The sequence below is a fragment of the Trichechus manatus genome, unplaced genomic scaffold, assembly GCF_000243295.1.
Source record: "Trichechus manatus latirostris isolate Lorelei unplaced genomic scaffold, TriManLat1.0 scaffold00010, whole genome shotgun sequence".
In the NCBI taxonomy this organism is placed as follows: Eukaryota; Metazoa; Chordata; class Mammalia; order Sirenia; family Trichechidae; genus Trichechus; species Trichechus manatus.
Genome location: NW_004443946.1, coordinates 1676338 through 1696636, shown reverse-complemented (window position 1 = coordinate 1696636; position 20299 = coordinate 1676338). Strand labels below are relative to the sequence as shown.

Here is a 20299-nt window from a genome sequence, read left to right as displayed (position 1 = left end):
TTTTAAAATTTGGGTGATTCGGAACCATAACCAGAACGGGAGAAATTAAGGTCTAAGTCTTGGAATGGGAGACTCAGAAGAGGCATAATGAGCCCTTTCAGGGGCCTGATGTGTGTGATTGGGTTATTGCCAGCACTGAGGAGAGCAACACACATTCAAATAAGCGTGATAGGACATCATCTTTGAGCAGGGCACCTCTGTTTCTGACTCTGTGCAAAATCCGACCGGCAAGAAATTTGGTTGCTATGCAACACATACACTGCCCTTGTTTTCTAAGAAGAGATTAAGTTTCCAGCAGAGCTTCCACCGATAATTTTTCCCATTCCAGTTATGGTTCTGGATCACTGAAATTTTAGAAATTTGAGTCTGTTCTGGTGTCACTTCCTCAGCTGTGATTGAACTGGGAAGAACTGGTTTGAAGCCCTGTACCAAACACTTACCTGTTCACAAGGTAGAATGTGTTCTTTAAGCTACAGGCACTCAAAGACTGGGGGAAGTTTCATGACATAATAGTTTTCTTGAATTAAGAGAATTGTTATTCTCACCCCCCAAAAATGGTCTCTAAAAGTAACTCATATGGATTAAAAAAAAAAAAAAGAGGAAGAGAGTTCTAAGGAATTATGGGTTTGTACATTTTGATATTGAGGAAGCTATGATGTTACAATTCCATACTACACTACTAAAAGCTTATTTGAAATTTGAAAAGCAGTAGTTAATTGAGACTAAAGGCTCAACTATTCTTATGTCTAAGTTCTACAAATTATTTCTGGCAGGATCAATAAATAAAGTGCCCTAAACTTTGATACACAATGGGAAAAAGACATTGGTCACACATTAGGTAAAAGCACTTGGGCACAGTTTTTGTCTTACTCTTGGGAAGCTCCATCCCTCGTCTGCCCTGCCTTATTAACAGAATAACAATTCTATTTAGAGCAGCAGTGTGGCCATCCCAAAACAATCAATTTTGTAGTCTCTCTAGCAGCTAGAGGTGGCCATATGATACAGATCCAGCTATTAAGATAGAGGCAGAAGTTCCTGGGGGGGATAACGTTGGAGATAATTCTCTATAGTTGCTAACATTTCTGCAGACAGCGGTACTGGCCGCTTTTTGTTTCAGACTCTTTCCAAGGATGCTTCTACAGCATACAGTCTTGGAAGATAGAGACACACCCTCTCCAAAGCCAAGGGAAGCTTTTCTTAGAGCCTGGGAAAATAGAGATAATTTCTCCCTCCAGAGCAAAAGGCAGGCCTGCTTATTGTCCATTAATATCAGAGGGGTCTCTAAGCTCAGTGTTCTCCTGTAATGCAACCCACTGCATATGCAGACATTCCCGTGGACCTATCTGTGTCATCCCCAAGGAACTTGTAGCAAGGGGAACTGCCATAAACATGCTGATGCTCATGCTGCTTGCTGTGCCGTGAGTAATAAAGTCCATTGTTTCTGACCCAGGAGTCTCGTGTCTTCTGGGAGCATCCATGAAATCCTGGCAGAATAACTTGTTAGCTTGTAAATGGGGTAAAATATCAGTCCCTTCATTGTTCTTGACAGGGTACTTCTTCCAGAATAAGATAGTAAGTTAGGAGAAAACTCTTTGCCCCTTTGCCCTTCTCCTTTATTTCTGCCTTGAGGTGCAACAGCAATCTTGGGACCATAAAGTGACAGAATAAGGACAAAGGTCTACATGCTAAGGATGCGAGAACAAAAGGATGAAGAGCCTGGGTCCCTGATAGAGGCAGGTTTCTCTACCTGCCCCGGATTGTATAATTTTGAACATCTTGGTATAGGAGATAAATGAGCCCCTACTTGTTTAAGGCAACGTTAGTACAAAAAGATACTGTGCACAATAATGTGTTACAAACATTCTTATTACTATCTTCAGCACATGTTATAATTCCTAATTTCTGCTGCAAAATCTAAAGTACGTGAAATTACCTATAATACGTATTCTCTTCTTATTATGATTTCAGTTAAAATTTATGAAACAGATTTTTATTTTTTAGGAAGAGCAAATAGAACTGATTTTTTATTTTGTTGGTAGATTTTGTTTTGGTTTGGTTTTGCTTTCTCTAAACCCTGCCTGCCCATCCTATGAAGCAGAGTGACCAAGTTGCCCCATATTGCTGCTGAAATCTTTTGGGCTGTGGGTTTGATTAGTCACATGCCTGAGGAGATCCTATGTCATTTGAAAAGATTTCTAGTTTGGCAATTTTATTCCAATTCTTCAACTTCTAAGAGTGTGTATCACTGGAGCTTCCCCTCACTCCCAAGAGTGTGTTGGGCCAGAATTTGTTTGTGAAAATATTGTTTTAGGACTCCTTCCATTCCTATCATCTGCTTATTTCCCTCCTGCATATTTCATAATGTGACATAGAGATTTCTGATTTAGCAGTTAAAATAGTCTGTGCATTAGTTATCACTTCCTTGTGACCCACTTTATATACAATTACTCATTCTGGCATTGAAAGTTCAGGTTTCAAAAAAATTCCTAGGTCTAAATTACATGTCTGGGCAAAAAAAGGAGAAGAGAGGGTATTGACTGAATATCTATTGGTACCACTTCAAAGAATCCCAGGAGTGGGCATCCCAAATCAGCCTTGAGATTTTCTATTTCATTTACTCTTTTGTAAAAGCTCTCCAATTACAGCCTCCTCAATTATTCCACACTCATAATCTCATTTTCACCCCTCCACACACACACTCTCATTTCCTTCCTGAGAAATACATCTCTGCATTGAATTCACCAACCACTTATACTTGCTGTACATCACTGTGCTAACTGCTATGGGGAAGATAAAAGCAAAGAGACTGGGTCCCTGCTCTCAAGCGGCTTATATGTTAGTGCAGTTTCTCTCACACTTTAGAATGCTATAGAGTGCTATATATAAATGCTTGTGAAATGCAGATTCTGGGCCCCACCATTAGAGAATCTGATTTAGTAGGTCTTCACTTTTGACTGCTTTCCAGATAATTCTTGGACCATATTTTGAGAAATACTGTGACTAGCAGGAAGGCAGTAGGATATCTACTATGCTATACTGAGGTAGCCCCAAAGCACTGAGAGAACACAGAGAAGAGAGAGACGATCAGTCTGAGAGACTGAGGGAAGGCTTCATGGAAGAGGAGCTTTCAAAGAAGAGTTGAAATTAGACAGTTTGAGACACAGCAGGCACTATCATCTGCTGCTGTTCACCCCTGAAGGTGGGGAAAAGACTTTGGGTCCCTTCCTGTCACCCAGCAGTGGATTAACCAGTAAACACAGTGGGCACTCGTTTACATTGAGCAAGGTATGCACAGGCTTAATTGTATTTACTTGCTAATCTGTGTTGAGCAATTTCACATGGGTTTCACCACATCTTTGATGTGGTCAGGGACAGGTGAAATTGTGCACTGCAGATTGGTGGGAAGGCACAACTGGGCCCATGCACACCTTGCTTATTGGGTAATCCAACCTTGCTCCCACCCAGGGCTTTTTCAGTACTTGGACAAGACAGGAGACTCAAAGACAAGCAGGTACACTCAACTCTGAGCAGATCCAGATGGATGATGTCTTTTCCCAGGTACACTCCCCTGCACTGAGTCCCATCTCCAGACCAACTTGCTAGGAGAAGACCCTGGATACAGTCATTAACCTCCAGCCTCAGGTGTGAGACACTCTTATCTGCTTGGTAGGATTGGTGTAAAAATTAAATGAATTAATGTGTGTAAAACCCTTGGTACACAATTAACTCTCAATACATGATGACTAATGAGATTTTTATTATTTTAGATTTTTCTTTAGGATAGATTCCTAGAAGTGGGGTTACTGGAACAAGGAGTGTGTTACTAAATGGTACATATAGAAGCTGCATGTGGGACTTTTAAAAATAGTTTTATAGAAGTGTGTCAATTTGACTGCTAGATAAAGGATATTCATTCATATTTATGATGCCAGGTGCTTGGGACTCCTATCATACATCCTCTCTCACTTTGTAGGCAACTGAATTTGCTCTGACCAGCTTCTGCATGTTTCTGTTCTTGCCAACAAACTCATCTTGAAGGAAACAATGGAGAGAAGTAATGTCTATTGCTTCTTCAAAAGTGGAAGGGAGATTGGTGAAAGGAAAGACAATACACAATACAGGAGAAGTCAGCACAACTGGACCAAAGCAAAAGCAAGGAAGTTTCCTAGACACAACCAAACACTTTGAGGGACAGGTAGCTGGGACTGGGGCCTGGGGACCATAGTTTTGGCGGACATCTAGGTCAACTGGCATAACATAGTTTATAAAGAAAATGTTCTATCTACATCCAACTTTGGTGAGTAGCATCCGGGGTCATAAAAGCTTGTGAGCAGCCATCTAAGATACATCTATTGGTCCCATCCCACTCGGAGCAAAGGAGAATGAAGAAAACCAAAGACATGAGGAAAATACTTGCCCAAAGCACTAAAGGACCAAATGAACCAGCGACTTCACCAGCCTAAGACCTGAAGAACTAGATGGTGCCTGGCTACCACCAATGACTGCCCTGACAGGGAACACAACAGAGAGTCCAGGATAGAGCAGGAGAAAAATGTAGAACAGAATTCAAATTCATGTAAAAAGATCAGACTCAAAAGTCTGACAGAGACTGGAGGAACCCCCGAAACTATGGCCCCCAGATGCTCTGTTAACCCAGAACTGAAACCATTCCTGAAGCCCACCCTTCAGACAAAGATTAGACAGGACTATAAAAGAAAAAATAATACACGTGAAACAATACCCATACCTCACACCATGTACAAAAACGAACTCAAAATGGATCAAAGACCTAAATATAAAATCTAAAACCATAAAGATCATAAAAGAAAAAATAGGGACAATGTTAGGAGCCCTAACACATTGCATAAAGAGAATACAAAACATAACTAACAATGCACAAACACCAGAAGAGAAACTAGATAACAGGGAGCTCCTAAAAGTCAAATACTTATGCTCATCAAAAGACTTCAGCAAAAGAGTAAAAAGACAACCTACAGACTGGGAAAAAATTTTTGGCTACGACATATCCGGTCAGGGTGTAATCTCTAAAATCTGTAAGATACTGCAAAACCTCAACAACAAAAAGACAAATAAACGAATTAAAAAATGGGCAAAGGATATGAACAGGCACTTCACCAAAGAAGACATTCAGGCAGCTAATAGACACATGAGGAATGTTCACAATCATTAGCTGTTAGAAAAATACAAATCAAAACTACAATGAGATATCATCTCACCCCAACAAGGTAAGCATCAATCCAAAAAAACACAAAATAATAAATGTTGGAGAGGTTGTGGAGAGACTGGAACACTTATATACTGCTGGTGGGAATGTAAAATGCTACAACCACTTTGGAAATCAATTTGGCGCTTCCTTAAAAGCTAGAACTAGAAGTACCATACGATCCAGCAATCCCACTCCTTGGAATATATCCTAGAGAAATAAGAGCCGTCACACGAATAGATATATGCACACTCATGTTCACTGAAGCACTGTTCACGATAGCAAAAAGATGGAAACAACCTAGGTGCTCATCAACAGATGAATGGATAAACAAATTATGGTATATACGCACTATGGAATAGTACACAACAATAAAGAACAATGATGAATCCTTGAAACATCTCATAACATGGATAAATCTGGAAAGCATTATGCTGAGTGAAATTAGTCATTCACAAAAGGGCAAATATTGTATGAGACCACTATTATAAGAATGCAAGAAAAAGTTTAAACATAGAAGAAAACATTCTTTGATGGTTACGAGGGTGGGGAGGGCAGGAGAGGGGAATTCACTAACTAGACAGTAGACAAGAACTGTCTTAGGTGAAGGGAAGGACAACACACAATACAGGGGAAGTCAGCACAACTGGACTAAACCAAAAGCTAAGAAGTTTCCTGAATACAACCAGATACTTTGAGGAACAGAGTAGCAGGGGCGGGGTCTGGGGACCATCGTTTCAGGGGACATCTAGGTCAATTGGCATAACAAAGTTTATTAAGAAATTGTTTTGCATCCCACTTTGGTGAGTGGCATCTGGGGTCTTAAAAGCTTGCGAGTGGCCATCTAAAATGCATCAATTGGTCCCAATCCACCTGGAGTAAAGGAGAATGAAGAACACCAAAGACGCAAGGAAAATATTAGCCCAAGAGACAAAAGGGCCACATAAAACAGAGACTCCATCAGCCTGAGACCAGAAGAACTAGATGGTGCCTGGCTACCACCAATGACTGCCCTGACCAGGAACATAACAGAAAGTCCCTGACGAGCAGGAGAAAAGTGTGGTGCAGAACTCAAATTCACATAAAAAGACCAGACTTAATGGTCTGATTGAGGCTAGAGGAACCTTCGAAGACATGGCCCCCAGACTCTCTGTTAACCCAGACTAAAACCATTCCCGAAGCCAACTCTTCAGACAAAAATTAGACTGGACTGTAAAACATAAAATAATACTCGTGAAGAGTGTGCTTCTTAGTTCAAGCAGATACACGAGACTACGTGGGCAGCTCCTGTTCGGAGGCAAGATGAGAAAACAGAAAGGGATACGAGCTGGTTGAACGGACAACAGAAACCCGAGTTGGAAAGGGGGAGTGTGCTGCCATATTATAGGGACTGCAACTAGGGTTACATAACAATATGTGTATAAACTTTTGTAAGAGAAATTAACTTGAGCTGTAAACTTTCACCTAAAGCACACTTAAAAAAAAAAACACGTGAGGAACGTGCCTCTTAGTTCAATCAGATACACGATACCAAATGGGCAGCTCCTGTCCAAAAGCAAGATGAGAAGGCAAGAAGGGACAGGAACGGGATGAATGGACACAGGGAACCTGGGGTGGAAAGGGGCGGGTGCTGTCACACTGTGGGGATTGCAACCAATATCACAAAACAATATATGTATAAATTTTTGGATGAGAAATTGAGCTGTAAACTTTCACCTAAAGCACAATAAAAAAAAGTAATAAAAAAAAGTGGGAGAGGGGATAAAAATGCAAAGTGTTTGTCACTCTGGCTTGCAAGATTCCCCCAGAATGTCCAGAAATTCAAATCTAAGGCACTGTAGCAGGGCAACAAGAATATGCATGACCTGAACTGTGTCTAGAGATGAAGTGGGAAGAGGCAACCAGCTCAGGAAGACCTGGTACAAACAGGAGGGTAGGCACCCAGTGGCTGAGGAAGTAGGCAGAAACCACAGCCCCCAGGCATCTCCAAGCTACACCTCATCCGCGCTTACCTCATGAGAAAATTGCCTTCTGGTCTAGGAGACCATGACCCATTCTTCAGAGAAGGCTCCAAGATCTGGGCTCTCACCAGGTGTCCTTAAAGGGACGCCTGCCTTCTGTTTCATGTGTAAGGGCCTTGATCTGGATTAAGTGGTGGAGGTAGGGGGAGCATTTCTCTCCACCTCTTTTAATATTTCTGGAGATAAAGGAAAGCAAGAACAGCAGGCAGGTAAAGCAGCATCAGCAGGAAGGGATGGTGCTAGTGGCCACACTGCCCTCACAGAGTGGAGGCCAGACAGAGGAACTCACTGAGGGGATCGTGGTGGTGGATGGTGGTTCTTTCTGCTTACCAAGGTTGGGGGTTCCAGGGAAGATGGCAAGGGAGTGTCTACAGTGCTGGCTGAGGAGATGCTGCATCCCAGTTCCTGGTTGGGTTTTCTGCTCTTTTTCTACTTGCTCTCCCTTGGGGCATCTCACCTACTTCTACTGCTGCAATGTACATCAATGTCAGGGACTCTCAGATCTCTTCCCTAGGGTCTAGACTCATGTATACACTCTCCAGTTGGTCATCTCCACCAGGACACCCCAGAGGCACCTCAAATGCAACCCATCCTAATTGAATTCCCGGTCTCTCCACCTAAATACACCGTTCACTTCAATTCTCTTATCTCAGTCAATAGAGGGTGCAACCCACCCAACCACTCACTCCAACCAGAAACCTCACTCACACCTCCCTCCCCTGCCCCCGCACACATCTTGTCAATTTCCAAGTCCTGCCAATGTGACTTCTATGCCACCCTTATCACCACCTGGGCGATCAGGCCACCATCACCTCTCACTAGGTTGGTGTAGTAGCCTCCTCACTGGCCTCCTTGTCTCTATTCTTAGCCTCCTCAAATCCAGCCAGAGTGAGTTTTCTAAGTAAATCTGACTCCTGTTTCAAGCCTCTTTCTATGTCCCCACTTCCACACAATATATCCAAGACCTAAACTTACCATCATGGGCTCACAAATATATTCAAAAGTGTGACTTTTTTAAATGTTAAATTATAAACTATTTAAAACACATGAAAAGGCATAAAGAATATAACAACACTAATGTACCCGTGTCCTAACTTAAGAAATAAAACCTTCCCAGGACAGCCGAAGCTCCGTGCAGACTCCCACATCCCCCCTCCTCTCCCATAGGGGCAATTGTTAACCTGAATTTGTCATTATTCCTATTATTTCTTTGTAATTTTACTTAATATAGCTTCTTCATTTTATTGTAATGTAACTATTCTTCCTTATGGAGTCCCTGGGTGGTGCAAATGGCTACTGTGCTCTGCTGCTAATCAAAAGGTTGGTGATTCGAATCCACCCAGGGGGCTTCAGAAGAAAGTCCTGGAGATCTACGTCCAAAAACTTAGCCACTGAAAACCCTATGGAGTACAGTTCTACTCTGACACACATAGAGTTGCCATGAGTCAGAATCAACTCAACAGCAACTTGTTTGGATTTTTTTTTATTCTTCCTTATGGGCCTCTTTTGCTGGGTCAATTTTAGTGCAGTCCAGGAAATGCTATGAAGAGGTAATTTAAATACAGTTGTCCCTTCAGGCATATTCTCAGTCTCTCAGATTGTCCCTCTTTCCCCTTGCTACTCTCCAAGATGGCGTCTGGGTAATTCCTCGAGTGGGAGGGGTGTTGCCTTTTGTGACTTTATGGGTGGACGTTGGGAGGGTTAGAAGATGAGGTGCTTGAATCTATACCATGTCCTCCAGATCCTCACTGATTTCTGCCATAGGATGGCTGGTAACTCCTTGTCTGGTCTTCTCTCAGCTTAGCCAGGGCTCAGTGATTCTCTCAGGTAGACTCAGCCTTAGCTCAGCTTTCCCTGCCACTCTGACTCCTGAGGTTCTCTGCGAGTCTCTCATCTAGCCTGCATCTGAGAGGCCCTCCTAGCCATTGCTGTGGGCTCACTTTGCCCTTCACCACTGCATGCCCCAGAGTAGGCTCTATGACTCAATTCAACCATCTCCCATGGCATATGGGAACTTCTGAGTACAGTCCATGCCACACAGAAACCAAAGGTGGTTCAGAAAAGCCCAAACTCCAGCCTTTCCTCTGTCTAATCATACTACTGTTTTACTCTGATGGGTCAGGGAAGCCTGAGAAGCATTCTCCCTTCAGATCCCAAATATGAAGCAGGGAAAATCCCCCAGGTCCCAGTATTCACATCAACCTACCTGACAAGCATATAAAGCAGTGCTTCACCTGCCACTTCTTATCTCTTGTGGGAGATAGTTTCTAAAGATGGCCACCATTAATTCCTCTCTCCCTGTACGTGCAACTGCTCCTTCCATCAAGAGATGGGGGCTATTTCCACTCCCTTGACTCAGGGCTGGCCTTGTGACTTGCTTTGATCAACAGAGTACAGTGTAGGTGTTTTTTGGGATTTACGAGCCCAGGCCTTAAGTGTACTGGCAACTTCCTCTTCCTCTCAATTACAAATCTTCTACCATGTAAGAAATCTAAGTATTCTGAGATCACCATGTTGTGAGAAAGCCGAAGTCCAAAAGGAGAGGCTACATAGACAGAAAGAGAGAAAGAGAGCCAGACCACTATTGCATTTATCCCAGCTCAGGCACCAAACACGGGAGTGAAGAAATCTTGGCCGTTTCAACCCCAACAGATATGACATGGAACAAAAGAACCACCCAGCTGAGCTCAGTTCAGATTGCAGAGTCGTGAGAAATGTTGAAGTGTTGTAGCTTTAAGCCACTAAGTTTTGGCGTGTGTTGTTATGAACAACAGCTAAATGTAACAACAGTCCAGCTACATTTCTCACCACTGCCTGTCTTACGCTTCATGCTCCAGCAACTCAGATCTCCTTGTGATGCCCTGCGCAGACGATGCTGTGTCTCACTTCCATACCTCTATTCAAGCTTCTCCCACAGCTCTCCTTTGTCTGACTAACTTCTGTTCCACTTTTGCCTCATTTCCCTCTTTTCCTAGGCACCCATGATACCCTATGCAAAGCAAAATCATGCACTAATGATATTATATTATAATTCCTTATGTATCTGCCTCCTAAACTCTTTAAGCATGGGTACTGTGTCTTAGCGTTGCAGGATCACTTCATATGTAAATGTGAGCAAGTCCCTTAGACCCCTTGAGCTCACTTTTCCTGTATCAATTAGGGATTGCTTGCATTCAGTTGTATGTATCAGAAGGCTCACAGGATTAACCAAATAGTGTTTTTTTTTTTTTTCACAAAGTCTGAAAGTAGGCCTTCCAGGGTAAGTACAGTGGCTTCACAATGTCAGCAACATCCCAGGTTCCTTCTAACTTTCTGTTCCACCACCCTCAGATTGTGACTTTCCTCCTAATAGTGGCCTCAAGGTCACAACACAGCTACTTCATTGCCAGCCTCACATCAATGTTCCAGGCAGGAAAAAGGAAGCAATAAGGAAGAAAGGGCAATGCCCATATCAAAAAAGCAAACCTTGAGGAGGAGCCAACATGATGCCCTAGACAGAGGCACCATGCCATCTTTCTGCAGCAAAGATCCAAAAAACTAAGTAAAGCAGATACAAACGTCAATCCTGGAACCCTAAGCATCAAATTAAGGGACAAAGAACTAGATCAAACACTGAATGGAAGAAGAAACTGAAGGAAAACCGAGAACAAGGAGAGATATAGAGTGGAGGTCCCCTCTCAACTAACACAGCACAGATTCACCATCTTGAGACACAGCCAGCAACAACCCCAGACAGGGAGTACAGGAAGGCAACTTCACGGAGTTCCTAACAGGAGACAGAGCACCCGGCAAGCGGAGAAACACGCTTCCCCATCCCTTACCCTTCTGGTGAGTAGAAGCAAGAACCCCCTCATCCTGGCAGCCTCCACTGCCAGGGTCCACAATACGAGCCCTCCTCCCCTAGTCTGTCCCCTGCCACCATGCAGCTTTTCCTTTCCTCTTTCTTCTTTTCATTTCTCCCTCCCACGTAGCCCCCTATGCCACCTATGCCCTTTCCCACCAGCCCCTACTGCACCACCATGGCCAGAGCCTCAGGTCCTCCCTGGCCCCATCCACCAGCTCCTGCTGCACCTTTTTCTTCCCCCTTCCTTCCTTTTCTTTCTCCCTCCCAGCTAGTCCAATACACCACTTCCCCCCCTCCCCGCTGGCTCCTGCTGCCATTTTTTTTTCTTTCTTTTCTTTCTCCCCTTCACCTAGCCCAGTAAATCACCCCCCCCCCCACTGGCCTCTGGGTTAATCCCGCACCCACTCACTGGCCCCCACCATGCCACCATTTTTTTCTTTTCTCTTTCTTCCTTTCCTTTTTTCCTCCCACTTAACCCCATACACTACCTCCCCTCCATCTTGTCGACCCCTACTGTGCCACTGGAGCTAGAGAGCAACCAGCTTGCTGCCACCCCAGGTCCACCCCACCCTCACCCTCTGGTTCCTGCCACACTGCCATTTTTTTTCATTTTTTTCTCTTTCCCATCCAGCCCCATAAGCCACCTACTCTCCCTTCCCACTGGCCCCCAGGTCTGCCTCACCCCCACTCATTAGCCCCTGCCATGCTGCCATTTTCCTTTTCTTTCTTTTCTTTTCTGCCTCCTACCTAGCCCCATACATCACCTCCCTCCATTTCCTGCTGGCCCCTGCCATGCTACTGCGGATACAGTGCCACTGACGCACTGGCCTGACATTGTCTTGGGTCCAGCCCACCCCCACCTACCTGCCAGTCCCCACTGCGCTGCCATTTATTTTATTTTTAATTTTTCTTTCCACCTCCCACCTAGCCCCATACACTAACCCCCCTTCCTGCCAGCTCCTGCTGCGCCACCACCACTAGAGCATCCCCAGTGCTGAGCCTGCACTGCCCCTCCCCTCCTGCCACTCGACCAGCTGCTGAATGGTGGGAAACAAGCTGGTACTATTCCCTGTCTGACACTCTTGACCAGCTGGCAAGGGCCTGTGAACACTCCCAGACAGCTGGACCAACATCAGGAGGCAGACAGTGCCCATCCAGTCCACCCTCAGCCACTTTGCCAAAACAGTGTCAAGTGAAGCAGGCTTGCCCTGCCTGTTGCTGCCCTGCCCACCCAGGCAAGGTGGTGAGAGATATTGTGCAACAGATGAACAAGCAGCAAAGCACACTGGACCCACCCACTCTGACATATCAAAACAAAACAAAAAATCAGGACAAAATAAACAAACATACTATCAATAAACAAAGAAAAATAATAACTTAATGTCTTGGAGATAGCAGACAATATCAAAACATATAAAAAAGCAAGACAAGATGGCTCAAGCAAGTGATCAAAATAAAGAATCAGATAATCTTCTGGTGAAAGAAAAGGCAATGGAACTACATGATATGAAATTTAAAAGACTAATATTTAGGGCTCTCCAAGAGATTAGAAAAGAGATCAAGGAAAACAGACAAAGCCAAGGAAAAAATAGACAAAATCATGGAAAACACAGACAATACCAATGAAAACATAGCCAAAATCAAGGAAAACACAGACAAAGCCGTAGAAGAATTCAGGAAAATAATACAAGAACAAAATATTAAAATAAACAAACAATTAGAAATCACACAAAAACAACAATTGGAAATCCAAAAGATAAACAACAAAATTCCAGAAATGGACAACTCAATAGAAGGTTTTAGGAGCAAATTTGAAAAAAATGGAAGACAGAATCAGCAAGATTGAAGTGAAATCCATGGGTGCCACTTCGTTTGAGGAGAAATCAGAGAAAAAGAATGACGAAAAATGAAGAAAACCTAAGGACACAATCAGAGCAAAAATGTATGAGTGATCAGAGTTTCAGAATAGAGGAGAAAATGGAAAACACAGAGAAGATTGTTGAAGATTTGCTGGCAGAAAACTTCCCAAATATGAAAGATGAAAATCTGACCATCCAAGAAGCTCAATGAACCCCATACAGGATAGACCCCAAAGGAAAGTCACCAAGACATATCATAATCACACTTGCCAAAACCAAAGACAAAGAAAAAGTCCTGAGAGCAACTTGAGAAAAAAGAAAAGTAACTTACAAAGGGGAAATAAGACTAAACTGTGATTACTCGGCAGAAGCTATGCAGGCAAGAAGGCAATGGGATGACACATGTAAAATCTTAAAAGAAAAAAATGCCAACCAAGAATAATATATCCTGCAAAACTCTCTCTCAAATACGATGGTGAAATTAGGACATTTCCAGATAAACAGAAATTAAAGGAATTTGTAAAAACCAAACCAAACTTACAAGAAATATTAAAGGGAGCCCTTCAGTTAGAGAGCCAACAACGTCAGACAACAACCAGAATCTAGGACACAGGACAGCATCAGCCAGATACCAATCTAGGTAAAGAACTGTCAATAATAAACAAAGCTAAAAGAGTTAAAACAGGGAAACAGAGATGTCAATCTGTAAATGATTACAATGTAAAAATAATAAAAGGGGAAATAAATGGTGTAGGTATAGAACTTTCAAATGGAGAGGAAGTCAAGGCAATATTAAGTAATAAAAGACTGGTTCACACTTAGGAAGATAAGGGTAAATTTCAAGGTAACCACGAAGAAGGTTAATAAACCTACTATTAAAATAAAAAGGAAGGAAAACATAAAGACTAAGTAAACACAAAATCTGTAATAATGAAAGAAAAGAAAACAAAAAAAGCACAACTTTCCCAGAAATCCTCAGAAGACTTCCACTCAAGTCTCACTGGTCAGAATTATGTCACATGGTATGGTCATCCCCAGCTGCAGAAGAGGCCCCCAAATCACCCAGAGATCCTGAGCTTTGAACTGGCAGCAATAAATACTTGGGATTGTCTTTTTGCAGGGAACAAGGAGAGAATGGATATTGGGTAGCAACTGGTGGTGTCTGCCTCATTCCCCACCCTGTAAAATGGGGATAATGGGATAACAGTAGGCTCTACCTCATAGAGTTGTTGGAATAAAGAGAGACTGTAGTCAAAATACTGTACTTAGTACCAAGGACATAGTAAGCACTCAGTAAAAGCAATTATCATTCCACATTTCCAGATGTGGCACTTAATTCAAACACTCAACCATTTTCCCTGAAGAAAAAGTAAGTTAGTTGACTCAAGGCAGTTGTCCCACTCTCTGTCTGGAATTCTTCTGCAGTGAATTTGCTTCTGATGATTAATGAGTCTTTTTTCAATAGTCTATTCAACTGTTAATAAACCCAAACTGGATTATCATTATGACTTTTAACTTGTAACGTGTGACCCAGAAAAAACAAAATTTGGAGAGACACAAAAGGCAAATGAGCTCTTTCATTACTTTGTGGCTGCAACGCTGCATACTTCATTTCTGATTCACGGAAAAATATCTGGCACAAAGGAGTCAGCTAGATTCTCGAGAGGCCTCAACCAGGGAGTTTCAGAAGAAAGGCCAAATGTCTTAATCACCAGGGTCCAGCAAGCTGACCTGGAAGGTGTTAGCAGCAGGAAGACTTCTTTTGTGCTAGGAACCTGCTCTGTGAATCTGTTTTGTTTGTTTGTTTATTTAAGCAGAAGATTAGTTAAGATTCCTGTATTGGTTAGGACTTTTTTTGTTTGCAAGGGAAAAGCACAAACAGGAAAAAAAAAAAAAAAGATTTATTTAAAAAGTGAGTTTATTGACTTGAATAACTAAAAAATCCAACAACAGTTTTAAGCACAACTGGATCCAGATGCTCAAGAATTTTGGAATCTCTCTCTTCATTTCTCAGGTGCTCCGCAGCTTCTGAATGACAACCAACCAGTTTAGTAACCCCAGCAGAAAGTGAATATTTTTCCTCAATTGGAGTCCTTGGGTGTTACAAACAGTAAAGCGCTCACTGCTAACCAAAAGGTTAGAGGTTCAGGTCTACCCAGAATGACCTGGCAATCTACTTCCAAAAAATCAACTGTTGAAAACCCAGTGGAGCACAGTTTTACTCTGACACACATGAGGTTGGGATTGCCATGAGTTGGAATCAACTCCGCAGCAACTGGCTTTTTTCCCCAGTAGTTTCAGGAAACCCTCCAGGACTGGGTAAGTTTGGGTCACATGCCCACCCCTGAACCAATTACTGTGCTAAGGGAATGCATATCTCTTATTGGCTAGTCTGGGTCACATGCCTAAGTCCAGAGCCAGGAGGCAGGGTCAGCCCCACTCAAACCACTTAGGCTGAGAGCAGGAAAAGGGTGGTTCTCCAGAGGATAGTTGGAACCTCCTGCTAGTAGAAGAGAGTGCTGACACCAGGCTTTGCAAAAGATGCAAGTGTGCAGCACAGATGCATTTAGCTATTATTAAATGCTGATACCATAATATCTTATGACAATCTTTTCCATCTATCAAAATCCTACTCTTTTTTCAGGCTCATTTTAAATGCCACCATTTGCAGGAAGCCTTAACAAATCTCCCAAATAAGATTAATTTTCCATCAGCACTTTGTTTGTTTTTTCCCCCATGGTATGTATCATATCATGTTGCTATGGGTGATGGTGAGCTACACACCCATTTGTCTCCTCTGGTTTGGGTGGTGCTTGAGCGCAGGGTACGCCTCCCATTCATCACTGAAAGCCTGAGGATGAGGGCTTCCTGTCCTAATGTGACCAGGTCCTGGAATGAAAAGAATGCAGGATAATAAGTAGGGAAAAAGCACACGACTCCCTCCAGGAAGAAAATCCATCCCCAGTGCAAAATTAGATTTTAGACGTCAGGCTAACTTTTCTAAGTTATGCTGGAGCTGTCGTTCTTTAATATAAAGTGTTGGAACCTGTAGTGAGGCTGAGAACAGATCTAAACTCTAAGATGACATGAAGCCTTAGAAATTTCACCTCCTCAGTGAATTTTAGAGAGAGAGAGTTGTGAGACGCCCTCCTCGTTTTCAATAAACAAAAATGCAAATACCCCAGATGCCTTTTACACTCTCTCCAGGGCTAGCCTCTTATTAATAAGTTCAGAACCTTTCCTCACTCGTCCTATTTTTTTTTTTTTTTTACAAACCATCTGTTTCCTCTCCTGTCATTGGTGGCTTCATTCCAGGGACACTCTTCTTGAGGGAGAGAGAGCTGGCATACCAAGAACTCTCTAGTATCACCCTTGCTTGCAGGCACCTGCAGATTTCCCTTGAATGTTTCCTGTTCAACTCAACAAGTTTTAATTATGTGAACCAATATTTGCTCACTATTAAACCATGTTTACCCCTGTAAAAGGCAAATTCCAAAAGACTGGGATTAGGCAAGCCCAGAAAAATCCAAATGTCTATGCAAATATTCTCATGCTTCCCGCCAACTCAGGTTTCCTTCCTCTCCTTCTGCAGGCCCTGCTTTTCTGACATCTAACTCCTGTCTTCTCATTTAAGGCAAAAGAGCACATGTTCTCTCTTTTCAATTTCCACTTACCCTTGGTGGAAGTAGGACTATGTTCTCCTCCTGGGCAGACACCTCATCTTTCTGTGCAGAAATATCGTTTTAGTAAAACTAACTCACAATGACCCCTGTGGAGTTGCAATAGTGCTTCCCTTTCTGTGGCTTCAGGGTCATATTTCTGAACCAAAAATTTAGGTCTGTCTCAGAAAATCTGAGATGTATTGTCTCTCAATTTTTGTCAAGCATATCACGTAGGTCATTACACTGCCAAGTTTCTCCTTCATAATACTGACATGTTTGTTCCAAAACACATTCATTTTCTATAACCAGAAGAGCCATGGGGAGTGAGGGGGTAGGCACTCAAGAGACATCAGGATGGAAGCTAGTAATGTGAGACTTCATTTACTAAATAGAGAACACAAGAGTTCCTGATACACTGTTTTTGGTGGTTATTAGAGTCCAATGTCCTTATTTTGAGCTCAGAGATAATAAGAGCTCCCGCTCCCCTCCATCTCCCACATTCATCAGGGTGCTCACACCAAGGGGCATATTGGGAAAGGAAGCAAACATCAAGTCACACTTCTATCAACCACCTGGAAGTGAGCAGTTTTAACCTCAAAGTAGGCTGAAAGAAGAGCATGTGAGCACCCTTTCTTTAACAATAGAGCCTGGGTACAGATTACCAGAAATCTGAACCACGCAAAGCATTCTTAGTACGGTAGATATTTAACAAGGCAAAATGCACACCCTTCCTCTCTCTAAACTAGTTCCATGATGGTGGTGGAATGAAAGGCTTCAGCTTTCAATACACATCACTCTGATATAAATAACTGCCTCTTATAGCCTCAAACTTGACTTCCTGAAACTCAGGTCTTCACTTCCCCCCATGCGTGGTCAAATACAGCTGTTCCTCCAAAAAATGGCACACACGTTCTCCTAAGTAAATTATCTGAAGATATTTCAACTAGACCAATCTTTTTGAGGCAAAGTCCTGAAGGAAGGCAAAAAAAAATCACTGTACCTCATGGATCAGTCGTATTTGTATGCAAGATTTTCTTCACATTTCTCCAAAGACATTAACCTAAAAATTGAGATATGCAGATACATGATTCTTGAAATAAAGAAAATCTGCTTCACACTGTGTTCTTTAATCACTTCCTCCCTGGAGGCGTAAACAGTTCCGCTGTAAGACATGCCCGTGCAGACAAGCCTGTGGGTGTGGTGCAAAAACACACACACACACTCAGTGTCATGTGTTACAAGCAGTAGAGAACTCTATACTTTCAGGACAGGCACCAGCCAATCCTTAAATGGTGACTCTAAGAACGCAAGCACCAGATATGAGATTTGGGTCCACTTTTGGAAACCCTGGTGGCATAATGGTTAAGAGCTCTGGCTGCTAACCAAAAGATCAGCAGTTGGAATTCACCAGCCACTCCTTGGAAACCCTATGGGGCAGTTCTACTGTGTCCTAGGGGGTCGCTATGAGTCGAAATCAACTCAACGGCAACAGGTTTTTTTTTTTTTTTTTTAATGTTTCTGAAGCTCAGCCAGCAGAGCAATTTCCAGGAAAACCATCTCAAAGGGTTCACATTTTCACATTCAGCTCACCAGCCTTCAACCACGCTCTTTGTCAAGCTAAGAGTGATGTTTCTTCACCTCATCCTGACTCAAGCTTCAGCTCTATAACATGTTAAATAAATGGCAAGTAATCGGCCTTCATAAAAATGTGTAAGGAGAAAGGAAACAGGAGGGGCGAGCAGAACAAAACCGCCTCATACTGTGAGCCACTGGAGAGTTTCAGCACAAGCAAAAATTATACGCTGAGCACCGCTAGTTAATAAGCGTGACAAGCCAGTAATCCTCTTCAGACAAAGGGGAGGATGGACTGAGTTCAAAACACTTCTTCCATGCAGGGAAGGAATACCCAATAAGCAAGGTAAGCACGTGCTTAGGGCATCAACAAAACAGGGACACCTGTCCAAAGCAAAGACTCATAGATGCCAAACAGACAGGACACAAGGAAAAGTGAGCACCACAGTGGAAGGGAACTGGCAGAGCAATAAATGAAACTGATACCAGCTCCAAACCAAAAATACCAAACCGGTTGCCACCGAGTTGATTCCAACGCATAGCGACCCTATAGGACAGAGCAGACTGCCCCATAGGGTTTCCAAGGAAATGTCGGTGGATTCAAACTGCCAAACTTTTAGTTAGCAGCCATAGCTCTTAACTACTTCACGCCACCAGGGCCCCGATACCAGCTCCATTGAGTGAGAATGAGCAAGCCAGAAACAAAGTTCACGCAGGGTCATGAGGGCACGCACGAGCAAGGTTGTTTAAACTGTGAGGTCTTTATTGACATCTGTCTCGTATGGTCCCCTCCCATATAGCTGAAACTCCTTATCTCAGTAGGTCACTTAGGAGTATATGATTTCTTTCTAATAAATAAGAGGTGAGGGTGAGCTGTCAAGTCTAACTGTTGCTACATTCACCCAGTACGCAACTGGATCCAACATGAGCAGTTACTGGTCAAGGACATATTATATTAATAGATGACAAGTCTCTAATCTATTTTGAGAGAACCATCTTGTAAATTCACATCTGTTGATCCAGAAACTCCAGTCAGGAGGGCCAGCAAAGGTTTTCCATGATACAAACACAAGGGTATGCTCTTTCACATGTCCTGATCAACAATCAATAGGAACTCCAGTCCCAGGTGCACGCAGAAGTGAGGGAACTCGAATAAATTGACTGTTGCAATGAATTCAATCAAGTTACTTTTTAACTGTAACTTAGGTAGAGAGTTACAAGTTTTATAAATAATAATACGTATAACTTTAACTTTAAAATATGTTTGGCATGCATGCAGGTGCAATCTAGCATGGTTTAAAATCAGGAAATTTATGTGTCAGGGTTGTATCCTTTTATCATACTTAGTCAATCTGTATACCGAGCAAAGAATCCGAGAAGATGGACTATGTGAAGAATAACCCAGCATCAGGCTTGGAGGAAGACTCATTAACAACCTGCCTTATGCAGATGACATAACCTCGCTTGCTCAAAGTGAAGAGGACTTGAAACACTTACTGATGAAGATCAAAGACTGTAGCCTTCAGCACGGATTACACCTCAACATAAAGAAAACAAAAATCCTCACAACTGGACCAGTAAGCAACATCATGATAAATGGAGAAAAGATTAAAGTTGTAAAGGATTTCATTTTACTTGGATCCACCCATGGAAGCAGCAGTCAAGAAATCAACTGATGCATCTTTTGGGCAAATCTGCTGCAAAAGACCTCTTTAAAGTGTTCAAAAGCAAACATGTCACTTTAAGGACTAAGGTGCACCTGACCTGAGACATGGTGTTTTCAATTGCTTCGTATGCAGGAGAAAGCTGGGCAATAAATAAGTAAGATCGAAGAAGAATTGACGTCTTTGGATTATGGTTGGTGAAGAATATTGAATATATTATGGACTGGCAAAAGAATGAACAAATCTGTCTTGGAAGACATCCAGCCAGAATGCTCCTTAAAAGTGAGGAGGCGAGACTTTGTCTCACACTCTTTGGACATGTTATCAGGAGGGATCAGTCCCTGGAGAAGGACATCATGCTTGGTAAAGTAGAGGCTCAGCAAAAAAGAAGATCCTCAATGAGATAGATTGACACAGTGGCTACAACAATGGGCTCAAGCATAAAAACAATCA

General features: G+C 42.7%; 1 long non-coding RNA gene across 1 annotated transcript; it reads right to left on the bottom strand.

Moving 5' to 3' along the window:
• Positions 1–14173: 14173 nt before the first annotated feature.
• Positions 14174–18060, bottom strand: LOC111819503 (uncharacterized). Its single transcript, XR_002823104.1, has 3 exons — positions 17611–18060; positions 16623–16673; positions 14174–15837 (listed from the first exon to the last, which is right to left on the bottom strand). It is a non-coding gene; the product is annotated as an uncharacterized LOC111819503 (long non-coding RNA).
• Positions 18061–20299: the final 2239 nt, after the last annotated feature.